At 49.7% G+C, this 15,481-nt stretch overlaps 1 protein-coding gene across 2 annotated transcripts in view; it reads right to left on the bottom strand.

The window, feature by feature from the left end:
• ESRRB (estrogen related receptor beta) overlaps positions 1-15,481 on the bottom strand; it is a 149,957-nt gene that overhangs the window by 17,723 nt on the left and 116,753 nt on the right. The gene's annotated exons all lie outside the window — the stretch shown is intronic.

Below are 15,481 nucleotides of genomic sequence, written 5' to 3'. Positions count from 1 at the left end.
GTCTAGACAGACAGACACGTTGTACCACCTGACACCCCCACCAACAAGCAGAGTGGGCAGGACCTGGAGAGGGCTCCTCATCCCAGGGCAACAAGCTCAGGCTGGCCACCACCCTGCACGGTGTCACCCGAGAAGATGGCCGGGACCCATCACATTAGCTCTAAAGTAGACTGGCTGTCCTTTCCCTACCGTGAAATGGGCCTTGACTAAAACACATGAAAAGTCAGGAGCCAGAGTCCTGGGAGGACAAGAGCTCAGTGCCTCCTCAGGCGGAGGTGACGGCCAGGTCACCTCCCTCCTGCTGGTCCTAGCTTCTTCCCTCCTCCTAGCCAGGGGTACTGGCAAGTCCCCCAGCCCTCATGGTGAGGGAAGAAGAGGGCGGGGAAAATCCTAATTTAACGGAATGGGAATTTAGATCCCATTCACGCCTGGGTTCATTTTCTGGAGGTTTCTTTGTTAGGATGTACAGGAGAGGAAGTTTATTAGGACAATTGAGAGTAAAATTACTGTTTACTCAATGGCAAAGACCATCTCCTTAAACACTAATTGCCCTAAAGGAACTTCTAGGGATGCGGAGTGCCCATCGCCCTGTGCTTCCAGTGAAGGGCTCAGCCGCATCGGATGCTGTGAGCTCACCGAGCCCAGCAGTCAGCCTGAGGAAAATGTCTTTGGGGGGCCAGTCACTGCTCAGCACTTTCATCAGTAGCCTCCTTTTCACCCAACAAAATAGAAACTCAGCACCCCATCCTGCGTTCTAGTTAAAGGTAATTCCCCTATTGTGGGTCTTGTTGCGGGCCTGTACCCACCCCCCCACCCCCCCCCCGTGGATATCAAAGTGGTCCAGGTCCTTCTCTCCACCCTCTGGAAGCATGGACTGGTGACACAGGCAGAGCCAACTGGCTTTGAGTCAGGATCGAATGGCACAAAGACAGAGGGAGGGTGAAGATGGGTGAGGGAAGCAGTGGTGACCGCAGCAGCAGGGGCGTGGGCTGCCCTGGGCCAGCCTCTCCCGGTTACTGCATCTCCTGAGCCTGGGCTCTCCTGGCTTCCCCTAATCCTTGTTTGGCTCCTGACTGTGGTCCTTGAGCCTCCTGATAGGCTTCCAGTGAACTCCCCTTTTGCTTCAGGGGTCAGAGTGGGTTGCAAATGACCACATCTGTACTGGAGTTCTCCAGGAGCAGACTTGAACAAGGATGCCCGTGAGGCAGTTTATTTGGGGGGCCATCCCAGGAAGGCAGGCATGAATGAGTGAGTTCTTGAATAGGCTACTGCTGTGGGCAACTGAGGACCCTGGGAGACAGAGTAGAACATGCCTCCACTCCCCCAAGGGGTAAGGCCTTGGGGCATTTAGCTGCCTCCCGCAGTCACTGGCGCTTCTTAGGTCCAGGCTGAGCCGGCTGAGAAAGCCCTGGGTAGAGCTGCAGTCACAAGGTGGCAGGTCAGCTCGCCAACAAGCGATAGAGGGCTGAGTAGATGTGGGTGCGGCACCGAGGGCTGCCTTCCTTCTCAAAGTGTGGTCCAGGGCCAGCAGCATCAGCAGCATCCAGGAGCTTGTTTAAAATGCAAAAATCTCAGACCTGGCTCCCAAGGAATCAGAGTCAGCATTTTAACAAGGTGATTCGCAGCGCACAGGAGTTTGAGAAGTGCTGTACTCCAGCATCCTAGCAGGTCGGCTGTCGATCAACTTCCATCAGTCCCTGGGACCAGGGAGGGGACAGCTGAATCCTACCTGGCACAAAACCTAAACACGTGCTGGTACAACTTCGGCTCACATTTGTCCCCTCACCCCTCCCAGACCCTTCAGAGAGGGCAGAAGGAGCAGGCACACAAATGCAGGGAGGATGGTTCCTCCCTTGAAGGTTTTTTGGGAAAAGTTCTCTGTTTGGCAGTTTTCCTGGCGCCATCCTGTGACACAGCCACACAGCAGCTCCCCCTGCCCACTACACCGGAGGGAAGCGGACCCTCCACCAAGCTCTGCTTCCCCAGAGAGCTGGTAAGACCAAGAGTGAAAGCGCCACGCTTCATTCATGAAGGACGGTGAGGACTCCCATTTCCTGAGCACCTACTATGTGCGAGTGTCTGATGTGGAGTCCAGGGTGAGCCCCTTCCCCACTTCACCAATTTTCTCTCCTAGAGGGCCGCCTGATGAGCTCTCCCCTCCCACCCAGCCTGCCTGACCCCAGGCAGCTATCGACAAGAGTAGAAACTTCTCAACAAAAAGTAAAAGGAGGCACCCATCCCTTAGCAAGACAAGGAAAGGGGCAGTTGCCCACCTCTGGCTCTGCCTCCATCTAGAATGTTCTCTGTCCTGACATAGTACCTGACCCTTTAGCGGGTGTTCAAAAAGTCGATGAATACAGCCATGGGTGTGCCTCCTTCTTCCCCACCCCACCCAGGCCAGGTTCCTCTTCCAGGGCTCCCACAAAAAACTGGGCTCCCCCTGCCAACTAGACGCCCCTGACGTCCAGGGACTTGGTCCTACTCCAGGGTCTGCCATGGCACCCAATACGCAGTGGACGCTTAAGGAATTGTGACTATTACTATCATCACCATCATCATCATTTTTCTTCCCCAGCACTGTGCAGGTCTCTCCGGAAAATCACATTAATAATGACAATGCAAACAGCCTACTTTACAAGGCCTTTCTATATGTATCGCCCTATTTAATCCACAGCATATAAGCAGGTGCTATTATCCCTACTTATCCCTATTTTTCAGAGAGATTTAGTAATTAAAAGAGCCAGCATCCAAGCTCTTTGCCATTCCAGGGTCTGACCTCCCAGGGCACAGAAGTGTAAACTCTCCTCTAAATTTTCTCCTCCAGATCTTTATACAGCACAGTGGTCAATGGCTCCAATCGATAAATGTATCAATTATCAGGTTATTTTGTTTTTTAAAAAAGTACCCTGTTGGCATTGATTATGCGCAAACTGACACGCGGTATGAGACCTGTTCACTCCTGGCTTCCTGTCTGCTTTTCCATCTGCACAGGCCCACGACTGCCCCAGCCCAGGGGGGCCAATGGTCTAGGTCCCAGGCCGTCTCTGCCCTTAGGGGTTATGCAGCCTTGGCTGCATCGTCAGGAACAGAGAAGGCAACAGTAACACCAGCTCTGCTCACCACATATGGCTTTTGTGACAATCAAATGCTCCACAAGTTGGAAAGTGGTTCGGGCAGGCCAGGCCAGGCTGTCACTCCCATCGCTCTGCGCATTCACCTGGCACCTCTCATGCCACCTCCCGCTTGTTTCCCTCTATTCCCATCAGCTCTTCCATTCAATGGGCTCTTAGAGGACAGGGCCCAGGTCTGCTCCATTTGCTGAGCTCCCTCTCGCCCCCACACACTGACCCACGGGCAGGGTTTGCTAACAATCATTTTGGGTAGAAGGGCCCTGGGGCAGAAATATGGGCTTTCCAACTGAGGGACCCCTTCCCACGGGCTGGGGCTGGGCAGATGGGCCCCCATCTAAGGAACATGGACTTATCCCTCCTGCCCACACCATTCCCAAAGGCAATTCTCATCCAGAATGTATGAAGGCCCAGTTCAAATATTATCTCTACTGAGAAGTCATTCTGACTCCCGCTGGCCAAGCTGTCCACACCCTTCCTAGCAGAGCTGTCCACACTTTCCTTTGCTCACCCTCTCTTACGGTAACTATGGTCAAAACAACTCTTCACAATACACCACACACCCATCTCCCTGGTGGACTGTCGGCACCTCCTGGGCAAGGACTTTCATTTGTCTTTGTAGCCCAATCCAGTGTCTGAGTACAGTAATGTGCCCAGCTAAGATGAAGCCCCTCTGACTTAGGAAACAGAAGAATCTCAGGGTCTGGTCTTTTCTCCAGTTTCCATTTCTTCCTCTAGCCTCTAGAAATTCACTCCCTCAAGGCAGCCCATTCCTCAGGAAATTTCCCATTTGTGCTGAGCTAAATTCTGTCTCTGAATCAGTTCCTACCCTTCACCCTATCCAACAAGGCTATACCCTTTACAAGACAACCCTTTATGGACTTGAACTTCCTTGGGCACCCTCCTTCCGTATCCAGGCACCCTTTATTTTCTATATTTGTACAGTGTTTTCAGGCTACTCACCTCCCTGCCTTCTAGCCATTTGTCTTTATTGATGTGACCTGCTCTGAACTGAGAAGAACCAGCTAGCTCCTCAAGGGTGGAGACAGTGAACAGAGCCTGAATTCCTCTGCACTCAACCTAAAAAGACATTGCTTAACTATGTTAATATTTATTATCGGCAAGTGTGTTTTTGTATTTTCTTGAATATGCTGCTCATAATTTTAGTAAACAAGAAGTCCCTCCCCAAGAGGTATGGTCTGGGTTTTCACCCTGAGAGCAAGATGTTGGATCATGAAACCTTTAGAAGTGGATCACCAAATTCTAACAGTTGGGTCTGACAGACATCATTAGCAATCTACCCAATTTTCATTCCATTCCCCCTCTTCCATACTAACAGAACCTGGATTTTGTATGTGCCCTAGTCAGTCCCAATAATCCTGTTCCCCACTTTCCCTGCCAACAAGGGCTGGTCATATGACCTGGTTCTGGCCAATGGGACACAAGGGAAAATTCCATGGTGGGGGCTTCTGGGAATAGTTTAGCTTTTCTGATAAAAGAGACAAACTCATTGACGTAGCTATTTTTGTCTTTCTCCAACCCTGACCTGGAAGGTGAAGCCTACAGCTATGGCAACCACCTTGCAACTATGACGCAGCCATGTGAGGACAGCAAAGGACACCCAAAGAAAGAGCCTAAGCCCCTGATGCTGTGTCTGAGAAGCCTGCCTGCCCGTCTCCAGGCTTGTTGTTAGTGGGGAAATCAATCTCATTTTATCAGTGCTTAAGCCACAAGTAGTCAAGTTCTCTGTAACTTGCAGTAGAGAGCAATTTTCACTGATACAATGGGCAATTACATTTAAATTAGGATGCTTAAGTCTTACAAATACCAAATTTTAAAAAAAGGAGACGAGCTTGAAATGAGATTTGCCTTACTGCTTGTGTCCTTTATTAGCAAAGTATCTAAAAAGTAGGCTCAGGGAGCATATAAAAATACTAATTAATTTACAGTCATTGCCTAGGATTATTGGATTGCATCATCTTATTGATACTTTCTGAATTTAAACAGGCATTAATAAAACTTATCTGTAAAGTATACCAGTTCTCCCAATACTGTAATAAACATATCCTTGGTTTTAACCACTGTTCAACACGGTTTAATCTCTTAATGTATGCATAAGTATTTGTCAGTGTGCCATGAACATGAAAAAGATGATCATCACTGGATACATGCACTTGTGCAGAACGAGTCCTTTAGTTGAGCCCAGAACCACATAAGGAGTTGTCCCCCTTCTTGGCAACAGGACAAGCCCCCTAAATCTTGTAGACACAAGTACAAGCAGAAGTTCACGCCCACTGACCAGTTGCTGCCAAGTGCTGGCCTGTGCTCTGAACATGGTACAAGTATCATTTCACTTAGGAACTACAACAACCCTTTGAGGGAGCTGCTACTATTATCCCATTTTACATATGGGGAAAGTGAGGCTAGGAGAGGTTGAGTAACTTGCTGAGGCCAGGCAGGTAGAAATGGAGTCTGACTCTAGAGCCCAGGCTCCCAACCACTCTGACATCCTGTATCTCTCAACATGCCAAGAGTCTTCATGTTAGAAGACAAGCAGCAGAGAGACCATGGGCCAGGACCAATCGCACAGCTCCCGAGGCACCATTCACCTAGAGTTCAGTCTGAATGGTGCCCCCAGAGATGCCACACAGCACACGGAAGCCTGTGTGGCCTCAGCTGAGGACAACCTCTCTCATTGTTGGTAGGCTGATCCTGCCCAGAGGCCATTTGAGAACCATAGTGTATGACCCACGGAAGGCCCCTATTGTGGCATCCACGCTCTCAGAGTCAGTGACAGCTCCCTGTGAGCAGCTTTCTATGCTGGTGGGTGGGCTGGGCTTCCTTTGTCCCTCCAGTTCCACACTCTACTCGTCTGCCCGGCTCCATCTCCCAGGATCCCTTGCCCTCTGGCTGCCAACCACGTGTGCTTCCCAGAGGCACCTCAGAACATGAGGGAGTGGGGAACTTGGGGTGTTTATTCCTGACTCCCAGCCCTTCCGTCCCTTCCTGCTGGGCCGAGACTTTGACCTCTAAATGCAGCCCCAGTTCTCACATCTGTTTCTGCCCAGCCCTGACCATGAGAGCAGGGAGGTGGGACAGGCTTGGTCACCCTGGCAAGGAACAGGGGGAAAAGACAAAGGGAGTAACCACATCCATGCTGAGATGCTCCATCACAATACCTGGATGCAAATGCCCAGGGGCGTCCCTGACTGTGGCTTCCTATGCTTACTGAGTGACTATGTTTATTATGAGAGCAGCAACTGTGTGGAGGCCCAGAGATGTCTGTGCCTCTAAAGCAGAAGAAAAAAGCTCTAGGCTCAGGGTCATACCTGACTCTACCCCTTACTACTTCACTTCTCTGTGTCTCAGTTTCTGCACCTGTAAAATGGGATAATAGTACTTACCTTGTAGGATTGTTGTGAGGATTAAAGGAGTTAACACATGTAAAACACTTAAAATATTTAGATGGCACATAGGAAGTGCTAAAGAAATGTTATCTAACATTATTAATATTAAAAATACATCACCCTTGAAACTGGTCTGTGTCTTGATTGACAGTCAAGTCAATAGTCTGCTATGATATTGTCCTATAGTTTTACAAGATGTTACCATTGGGAGAAACTGGGTAATGGCACATGGAATCCTGCTGCATTATCTCTTACAACTGCTTGTTAATCTACAATTATCTCAAGATAAAAAGGCTAATTGAAAAATTTTAACTACTTGTAGAAATATAAAATGATGTAGCTGCTGTGGAAAGCAGCTTAGTGGTTCATCAAAAACCTAAACAAATTATCATATGACCTAGCAATCCCACTTCTAGGTATATACCCCAAAAACTGAAATCAGAAGCTCAGATATCTGTATACCAATGTTCATTGCAGCATTACTCAAAATAGCCAAAAGGTGAGGCAACCCGAATATCTACTGACAGATGACTAAATAAACAAAATGTGGTACTAGACACACAATGGAATATTATTCAGTTATAAAAAGGAAAACGTTCTGATACATGCTGTATCATGGATGGATTTTGAAAACATACTAAGTGAAATAAGCCAGATGTAATATGAGAGGCATTGTATGATTTCACTTATAAAAAATATCTAGAACAGACAGAAAGTAGACTGAAGGTTACCAGGGGCTGGCAGAAGGCAGGATAGGGAGTTATTATTTACTGAGTACTGAGTTTCTGTTTGTGATGATGAAAAACTTTTGGAAATAGCGGTGATGGTTGCCAAATATTGTGAATGTACTTCATGTCACTAAATTGAACATTTAAAAACGGTTTTAAAGGGGGCATTTTGTTACATATATTTTGCAATAATTAAAAAACATTCATAATGTAATATGCCTAAAAACCATTGGTTTGTACACTTTAAATGGGTGAATTTTATCTCCATAAAGCTGTTAAAAGATTTTTAAAAATATTTCACCTTTCTCAGGTTAGTGGAATTAAATAACATAAAATGTGTGAAACATAATAAAGTGCTTGGAACACAGTAGGTACTTAATAGTAATTTTTTTCCTTTCACTTGCCTATTGAAGGTGGTAGGGTCTGGCTTGAACTGCCAACTTTCTTCCTGGGAAGAGGGAGAAACACACCTCCTTAGTTATGACTGCCATGGGTCAGATGTGTTCAACAAAAACTCGTAAGAAACTAAGGTTCAGAGAGGTTGTGCCCAGGGGCACACAGCTCCAACACAGGCACTGTCCTGAGTATGCCCATAGGGCAGAGGACAGAGGCTCTACCCTTGGCTGTAGCCATAGGCCCCCCAAACTCCCACCAGTCTCATCACTGAGCTGCTGCCCCCATGTCTACGGTGCCCAATCCCACTTCCCGGGCACAGGAAACAGCAAAGAAGTTGCAGGCCCCCTCTGGAGCAGAAACTCTTGGGAGGAGGGGAGCGGGGCTCCTCAAACCTCTCGGCAACCCATGCCCCACCTGCCGACCTCTCCAACCCACTGCAGGCGCCCAGAGCTGGGGGCTGCCACGATCTGGATCAGATGTCCACTTGCTGACTTGATAAGATCGGGCTTCTGACTTTTTTCTTAATGGAAGTAAAATAATTCCCGATTCTCTGCTCCCACCCCCACTCCCCACCTTTCTTCTCAGTTTCCCTCCCTAAGCTGGACCAGAGCCCAGGCTTTCGGAAGTAAAAATATCCTCGTGCACAGGGCGGTAGCAGCGGGGAGGGGGCCAAGGGGGGCAGTTTAAATTTCTTTCATTTATACCCAGGCACTAAAAATAACCAGCAGAGCTCTGAGGAGCGTGGCCCTGCACCTGGCCCAGAGCCTGGCCCAGGCACTGCCCCTGTCATGTTTCTCTCCCCACAGGAAAGGCTCAGACAAGGCCTCTGCCTGTGCCCTTCTCCTGCCTCCTCTGCGGAGCTGCAGCCCACATCTAAGGGCAGGATCACTCCTGACATGCAAAGTTTTCATGGTCAAGACCCTTCTCTTCCCCCTACCCAGGAATCCCACCCCCTCCCTCGAATCCAATGTCCTTGGCATATTAATGATGCAGCAGATTCATGGGTCTGCATGGCAATGCTTCACAGTTTACAGAGCTATTTCCATATCTCGTTCCATCTGCATAACAGTGGGGAGGGAGGTAGAATACATGGTTATATTTTCCCATGTCAAAGTTGAGGCTCAGAAAGGTCAGGTGACTTGCTCATGGTCACACAACCAGGAAATGTCAGAGGGAGGATCTGAACCTCGATCTCCCTGTCCCATCTCCCTAGCCCTGAACTTGAGAGCACCCATCCTGTGTGATCATAGAATGCCCTGGAAAGCCTTTGAGCTACACTGACTTTGAGGACTTACCCAGTCAGCAGCTCTGGGGTGACATCCAGGAATGGGTAATTTTTCAAAGCTCCTCTAATGATTCTGATTATCTGCCAGGTCTGGGGAGCACTGTGTCAAACCTGTTTGTTTGTTTTTTCAATACTTTTTATCTGACCTGTGATCTTCCCAGGGGGCCTTGGCAGTTGACTCTTTGCCTTTCTGTTCTACCAACCTATAGCTGACCCATCTCCAGGAAGAAGAGAAAACCACCCAAGGGCAATGTGGGTACCCCGGGCTCCTGAGGGCCCAGAGGCCGTGGGTCTTGTGAGCAAGCCGATGGGCGCCCCAGCAGAATGCCCTAACCACTCATCCGCATGCCCTGCATATGCGGGACTGCCCTCAGCTGCCTGTCCTGCGGGAATCTCTGGGCAACAGGTGAACTCACCTTGCAACCTTGGAAAGGACAGCTATTTGGGGCTGCCTCTTACCCCAGTGCCATATCACTATGGCGACGAGTGCCTCACACCAGCCTCAGTGAAATCCAAGAGGTGGAGAAATACACATGCCACCTAATATTCCAGGGCTTGTGCCAACTGCTCCAGGGTGGATAAAATGGTACTGAGGGATGAGCCCCTGGCCTCCTGCCTGTTGAGAGAAGTGTCCACCTCCTGCTGCTCTCCTAGGGATCCTTCTCACCCAGGGGACCATCTCCCCGAGGACATTTTGGCAAGCCTGTAATATGGCTATATTCCCAGCGACCAAGAGTCCCCAAAACTATACCCCCTCCAAGGGAAAATTATTTCAGCCAAGCCTCCCCTTCCTTTCCCTTCCTCCTTTTTCCCTTTTGGGGAAGGACGGTGGGCTTTGCTGCTGGCCGAGGCATCTACATTGAGTTGAAATGGGCTTCTCAGAAGGAACTCTTACATAACCCAGGGGACTAGATTCCGCCCAGCTTTGTTATTTACTAACTGTGTGGCCGTGGGCAAATCACTTAAACTCAGATGCACCAGATCAGACACAGCAAATAGCTGTCGGCAGTGCCACTGCCCTCCATTCCCCAGTCTGTGGCAGACATTGCTAATCAATCACGGCGCTCTTGCCTACTGATCCCAGGCACTGCCTAAGAAGCCTTTCAATCAAGCTCTCTAGGCAGCCACTGCCCGCCCTAGAGCTGGCAGTCCAACTAAAGGCATCTTGTCATCCTGGGGTCCGGCTGGTTCCTCAGGTCCTTTCTACCTCTAAAAGTCTGATTCCACAACAACAGGTCTCAATCTGGCTTGAGGAACCTCTTAGTTCTGTGAAGCTCTAGATAGTTAGCAAATTTTTATGTGTCCCTACTTGTGTATGTTTTATGACAGAATTTCACTGGATTTTCAAAAGGATTTGTGGGTTCCTAAATCAAGAACAATTGTGTAAGAGGCTGTCAGAGTGAACAGGAGCACAAACAAACAAAAGAATAAATAAGATCATTTCAGACTGGGAGAAATTCAGAGGAAATGCACAATGGGATGCAAGAGAAAGTAATGAAGTGGGAAGAAAGGCCTTTCTGAGATGACATTTACATTGAGGCCAGGGAATGGGGAGCCAGCTATGGGGAGCACACTTCAGGCAGAGGAAACAGCCCGAAGATCCTAAGATCTGTTGTGCTTGAGAATCAAAAGTAAGCTGGTGAGGCGGCAAAGGAGTGATAGGAGTGAGGGGCAGGAGAGGAATGATGCGAGATGGCTCCAAAGAGGCGGGGAGGGGCTAGAGCATCCAGGGTCTTGACCAGAGTCAAGTGTCCACAAACGGAAGCCTCTTGCTAAGGATGGCCAAGCTGCCAGGCAACCCTGGAACACCTTTGACTGTTGGGACTGTTACATGACAGATGAGAGAGAACTAAACTTCTATCCTGCTTAAACTTCTGGGGTTTGGTTTTTTGGGGGGAGGTTGTTTGCTTGTTTTTGGTTTTTGAGGGAGAAAAGAATTGTCTCTCTCCCTCTCTCTCTTTCATAGAAGCTTAGCCTTACCCTAACTAATATAATGTGCAGTACTGTAAATATTTTTCTAGATCTACTTAATGTTTACTTTTTAAATAAGTTTTTTTTTTGTCTGGCTGGGCGTGGCTCAGCAGTTGAGCATCGACCTAGGATCCAGGCAATCGGGGTTCGATTCCCTGTCAGGACACATGCCTAGGTTGTGGGCTTGATCAGTGACTCTCTCATCATTGATGTTTCTGTCTCTCCCTCTCTCTCTCTCCCCCCTTTCCTCTCTCTGAAATCAATAAAGATATTAAAAAAAAAAAAAAATTAAAAATAAATAAATAAATAAGTTTTTTTAAAAAAGTGGATGGGGTAAGGAAGCAGATATAGTAAGTGCTGTCAACTCTTTGGGGGAAGTTTTGTTGAGAAAGGTAGCAGTAGCTGGATGGAAATAAAGAGTCGAAATACAGTGGTATGTCTTAATTTTGTTTTTATCATGGGAGAACCAAAGCATGTTAGTGTGCTGATAAAATGAGCCCGTAGTGAGGAGGAGTTTGATGATGCTAGAAGTAGAGATGCTACTCTAGGAGTAGAATCCTTGATAAAGAAGACCGATTCGGAGCACAGGGGGGTACACTGGCTTCTGATAGGAGCAGAGCTTTCTCTAGCGGGAGTGAATGCAGAAACCAAGCAGGTAGGTTTGCGGATTCGATAGCAGAAGGGTAAGAAATTCCCCACTTGACTGTTCCTATTTTTTCTGGACAATGTGAAGCAAGGTCATCATTCAAGGAGTGGGGGGAAAGGCCATGGGGATTCAAAAGTGCCTTGTGGATCACAGAGGAAAACCAATTTTAGAACAGGATGAAGGGTACCTATCTCAAATCAATGGCCAACACCCCACTTTGTGCTACAACTCTAGGGCTTTCCCTGTAAAGTTGGGAGCAAGATGACAATGGCCACTCTTATCATTCCCATTTTACAGAGGAGGAAAGGTGAGGCTTAAGTAAATCGCCCAAGTTGCTGAGAAGTGGTGATGCTGGGGTTTTACTGGGTCTGTATGACCACTGACACTGTTACCCGATGCTTAAAACACTGAAATCCTCGAATGAGCAGTAATGAGGATCCAGCACAGATGAGATCATTGCTACACTTCTTTCCATCAACACTTTCTTAGCCAGAGGTCATCAGTTCATCCTGCCTGAGGGCCCAGAGGCTTCAGGCCACGTGGGATGGTCTTGGGAGCCATCAGACAGAGGTGTGCATGCACGCATGCGTGCATGTCGGATGGAAAGTGGTCGGGGGACATAAACACACATCAGAGTCTTCGGGCTTTAGTTCAAAGCTATTCTCTGAAGTGCAGGAGAGTTGGTTTGTTTCAGAACACTAATGTATTTTGGAAAAGAAAAAGAATTTTTAAAGGTAAGCCATCTCTCATCCTCTTTCTTCATTCAAAGGGCCAGAAAAGTGGTATTTCTGGCATGGGCTAGAGGCAGAATACTCTATAAATACAAAGCCATTAAATCCCATGCAGCGGGAACCTGATCGGGGCCTCCTTTTAATTTCCTGACATGAGCTGGCCACTAACCCAATTACCCAGAATCCCCAGAGGAGCCCTCCGCCCTCCAACAAGCACAAAGAGAGCGAGAGCACATTGCATGGCTGTCGGCCTAGCTTTCACTGAAATCAAATATCTTTTAGAAAACACTTGGGGAAAGGCAGGCAGGGGCTGTGGGGAGGAGCATATGGAGCAGGACTGGGAGGCTGGTGGCTGGAGGGAGGTGAAGTGAGGTGAGAAGTTTGCAGGGTCAAGCTGTCTAGGGAGAGTGGCTGAAACACCAGAGCTGTCCTAAAGACTTGGGGGGCCCTGTGAAATGCAGCAGGTGTTTTTCCAGGTTCTACTGGCTTAGAGGCTGTCAGGCCACACCTGAGCCAGGCAGGCTGCAAAGCCCTCCAAAGGGGAGAGAGCTCCACTGGCTTCCCAGGGGAACCCCTCACCGTGATTTTAGATCCCTGACAGGGGGCCAACCCAAGACAGACGCCACCTCTGAAAGTCCCACCAGCGAATCCACACAATGGGCAGGCCACTGGAAAGTTGAGTGCCAACGAGACTATCTTTGAATCAAATACTATGACAACACACACAGAAAGGTGGCATCTTACAGCAATCCCACAGTGGACTTCACCAAGGAGCTGTCCATGTGGCCCCCACCTTGACCAGCTGATGGAGAGCTGATTTCAACACCCCTGCTGAGGAAAGGGAGGCCCAGGAGTGTGAGAGTAATATGCACAGCTAGCATACCGAGCCAGGAGCAGGGTGCAGGCACCAACTCCCAACCTGGTGCAGGTTCTGTATTCAATTCTTTGTAAAGAGAATAATCACTTTTATCCCTGAAAACGTGGATTTTTATATACTGGGTTTGCTTAAAGCAAGACAGACCCCTGGCCATCACCCACATTGATTCCAGGGCGAACAGCAGCCTCCTGGGAGAGGCTGAGCCAATGGAGGCCATGCCTGACCTCTTCAAGCAGCTGCTGGACCTCCCACATCATATGGTGGCCTCTCAGGTTATGCTCCTTAAGAAAGGGAGACCTGTAAAAGGCATCAGGAGCTGTGGCACAGAAGAGGGGAAACAGCATTCAGGTGTGTAGATAAGATGAGGGGAGGGGGAGGCTGGCATCCACATTCTCCCCAGCCCCCCAAGACCCAAGACCCATACCCCACCCCTATGCCGGAGGCTCACTGTGGAATCTGAAAGAGAGGAGCAGCCTGGGGAAGGCTGGAGTTTGCCTTTCTGAGTCAGGTCAGAGCCAGAGGGAAAACAGAAGGAGGCAGGGAGCCCGGGGGCCCGGGCTCCTGCACATGAGGGGGGACACCCAAACAAAAGCAGGAGCCAGGCAGCTGCCAAGAGCCCCTGCCTGGCAGGGACCCAGGCTCCTCAATGAGGCATGTGCCTCCTAAGGGGCCGTTCCCCGTGGAGCTGCAGATCCCAGGGTCTCCCTAAGGCTCTGTGCTGAGGGATGGAAGCTAAGCGGAGAGCTCTGCTTTGTCCACACTGGGAGGCTCTGTGGCATCTTTCCCCCTTGGATTTAGAGCTGCCAGCTCTGGGGATGCGGTGGGGGGGGGGGGGAGTGTTCTGGTGGCTGCCCTTCCGCCTCCAGGCAGAGCTCCTGAGAGGGCCTCTCCAGGCCCGAGCCCAGGAGGTTTACTTCTGCATGCCTGCCCGCTCCTGCCAACAGCCTCGGAGGCCCTGGGCTGCCACTTCAATGAAAAGCTGTCCTGTGCCCTGTTCCACGTCCTATGTACATCCTGGACAAACCACAGGGCTCTTTACAGCACGGGTTGGTAAAGATTGGTGCCTACCCTGCATGGCCGCCCCACCTAAGGCAGAGTCTCTCAGGCCTGCGTCCCCCGGCGCCCCCACCCCATCGTCCTGGGACACAGCATCCATCTCACTTCTCTTAGCTGGCTGGCTGGGTACCTCGGCTGCTGCTGCTGATCAGTGGCGCACTTGGCCACCACTTCTCTGCCGTCAGTGGATCCCCCTCATCATTCCCTTTCTGGGGGCCACCGGAACTACCCCCTCTTGCTTCCCTAAAGATACTCTTCAGTGTTGCAGGATGACCCAGGGATTTCCAGCGGTGGTCCCCACTTTTTCATCTCTCCCTCTCCCTTCCCTGCTTTTTAGCTCACAATCTTGGGGGGCAGGTGGCCTGGGGTTTGAAGCCTCCACTATTCCTGGCCTGTCCATGGAGGGCAGACATGGGGACACTCCAGGCTCTGGGCCCAGCTCCTCTTAAACCAGCTGTGTGACTGAGGGTGGGAGAGCCATCTCTCTCCAACCCCTACGAAATCAATTTTGTCACCCTTAAAATTGAGGAGTATACTGATAGCAACGCAGCAGCTTCCTTCTGCTCTAAGCTCCTCAGATGCTATAAAGTACACAGAGGGGGAGAGGCTGCTGGACAGCTGGCCCCAGCCTGACCCACATCCTCACAGCCAGCTCCCCAAAACAAGGTGGCAGCCCCATCCCACAGACCTAAGAGCAAGGAGCCTCTCTGAGGCTGACACCCTGAGGCTGGTTCCCAACAGCATGGAGGGAGAAGTCCAGAAACCAGCACTAAAGCATGCTTCTGAGGGCCTCTGTGCCTCAGTTTCCTCATCTGTGAACCCCAGGATGCTCTGGAGGAGCAGAAAGAGCCTGGGGTAGGAATCAGGGAACCCAGTTCAGACACTTGCTTGGGTCACGTGCTACACAGGGTAAGACCAAAATTGTGTAGAGTCAAAATGAACCAACACAAAGTCTCTCAGCAGGTCCAATATGACCCCTTTTTTTTTTTAACCCTCACCTGAGGATTTTTTTTTTCCATTGCTTTTCAGAGACATTGGAAGGGAGAGAGAGCAAGAGAGAAATATCGATGTGAGAGAGACACATCGGTTGGTTGCCTCCTGCACACACCCCGACCAGGGCCGGGGATCGAGCCTGCAACTGGAATTGAACCTGGGACCCTTCAGTCCGTGGGCTGACACTCTAACCACTAAGCCAAACAGGCGAGGGCAGCCCATTTGTAATCTAGAGAGAGGGCTGTTTCTCCACCTGATCCCCC

The sequence above is a fragment of the Miniopterus schreibersii genome (assembly GCF_964146895.1).
Source record: "Miniopterus schreibersii genome assembly, chromosome: 1".
Taxonomy (NCBI): Eukaryota; Metazoa; Chordata; class Mammalia; order Chiroptera; family Miniopteridae; genus Miniopterus; species Miniopterus schreibersii.
Note: the sequence above shows the minus strand (reverse complement) of the source record. Positions and strands in the feature narration are given on the sequence as shown.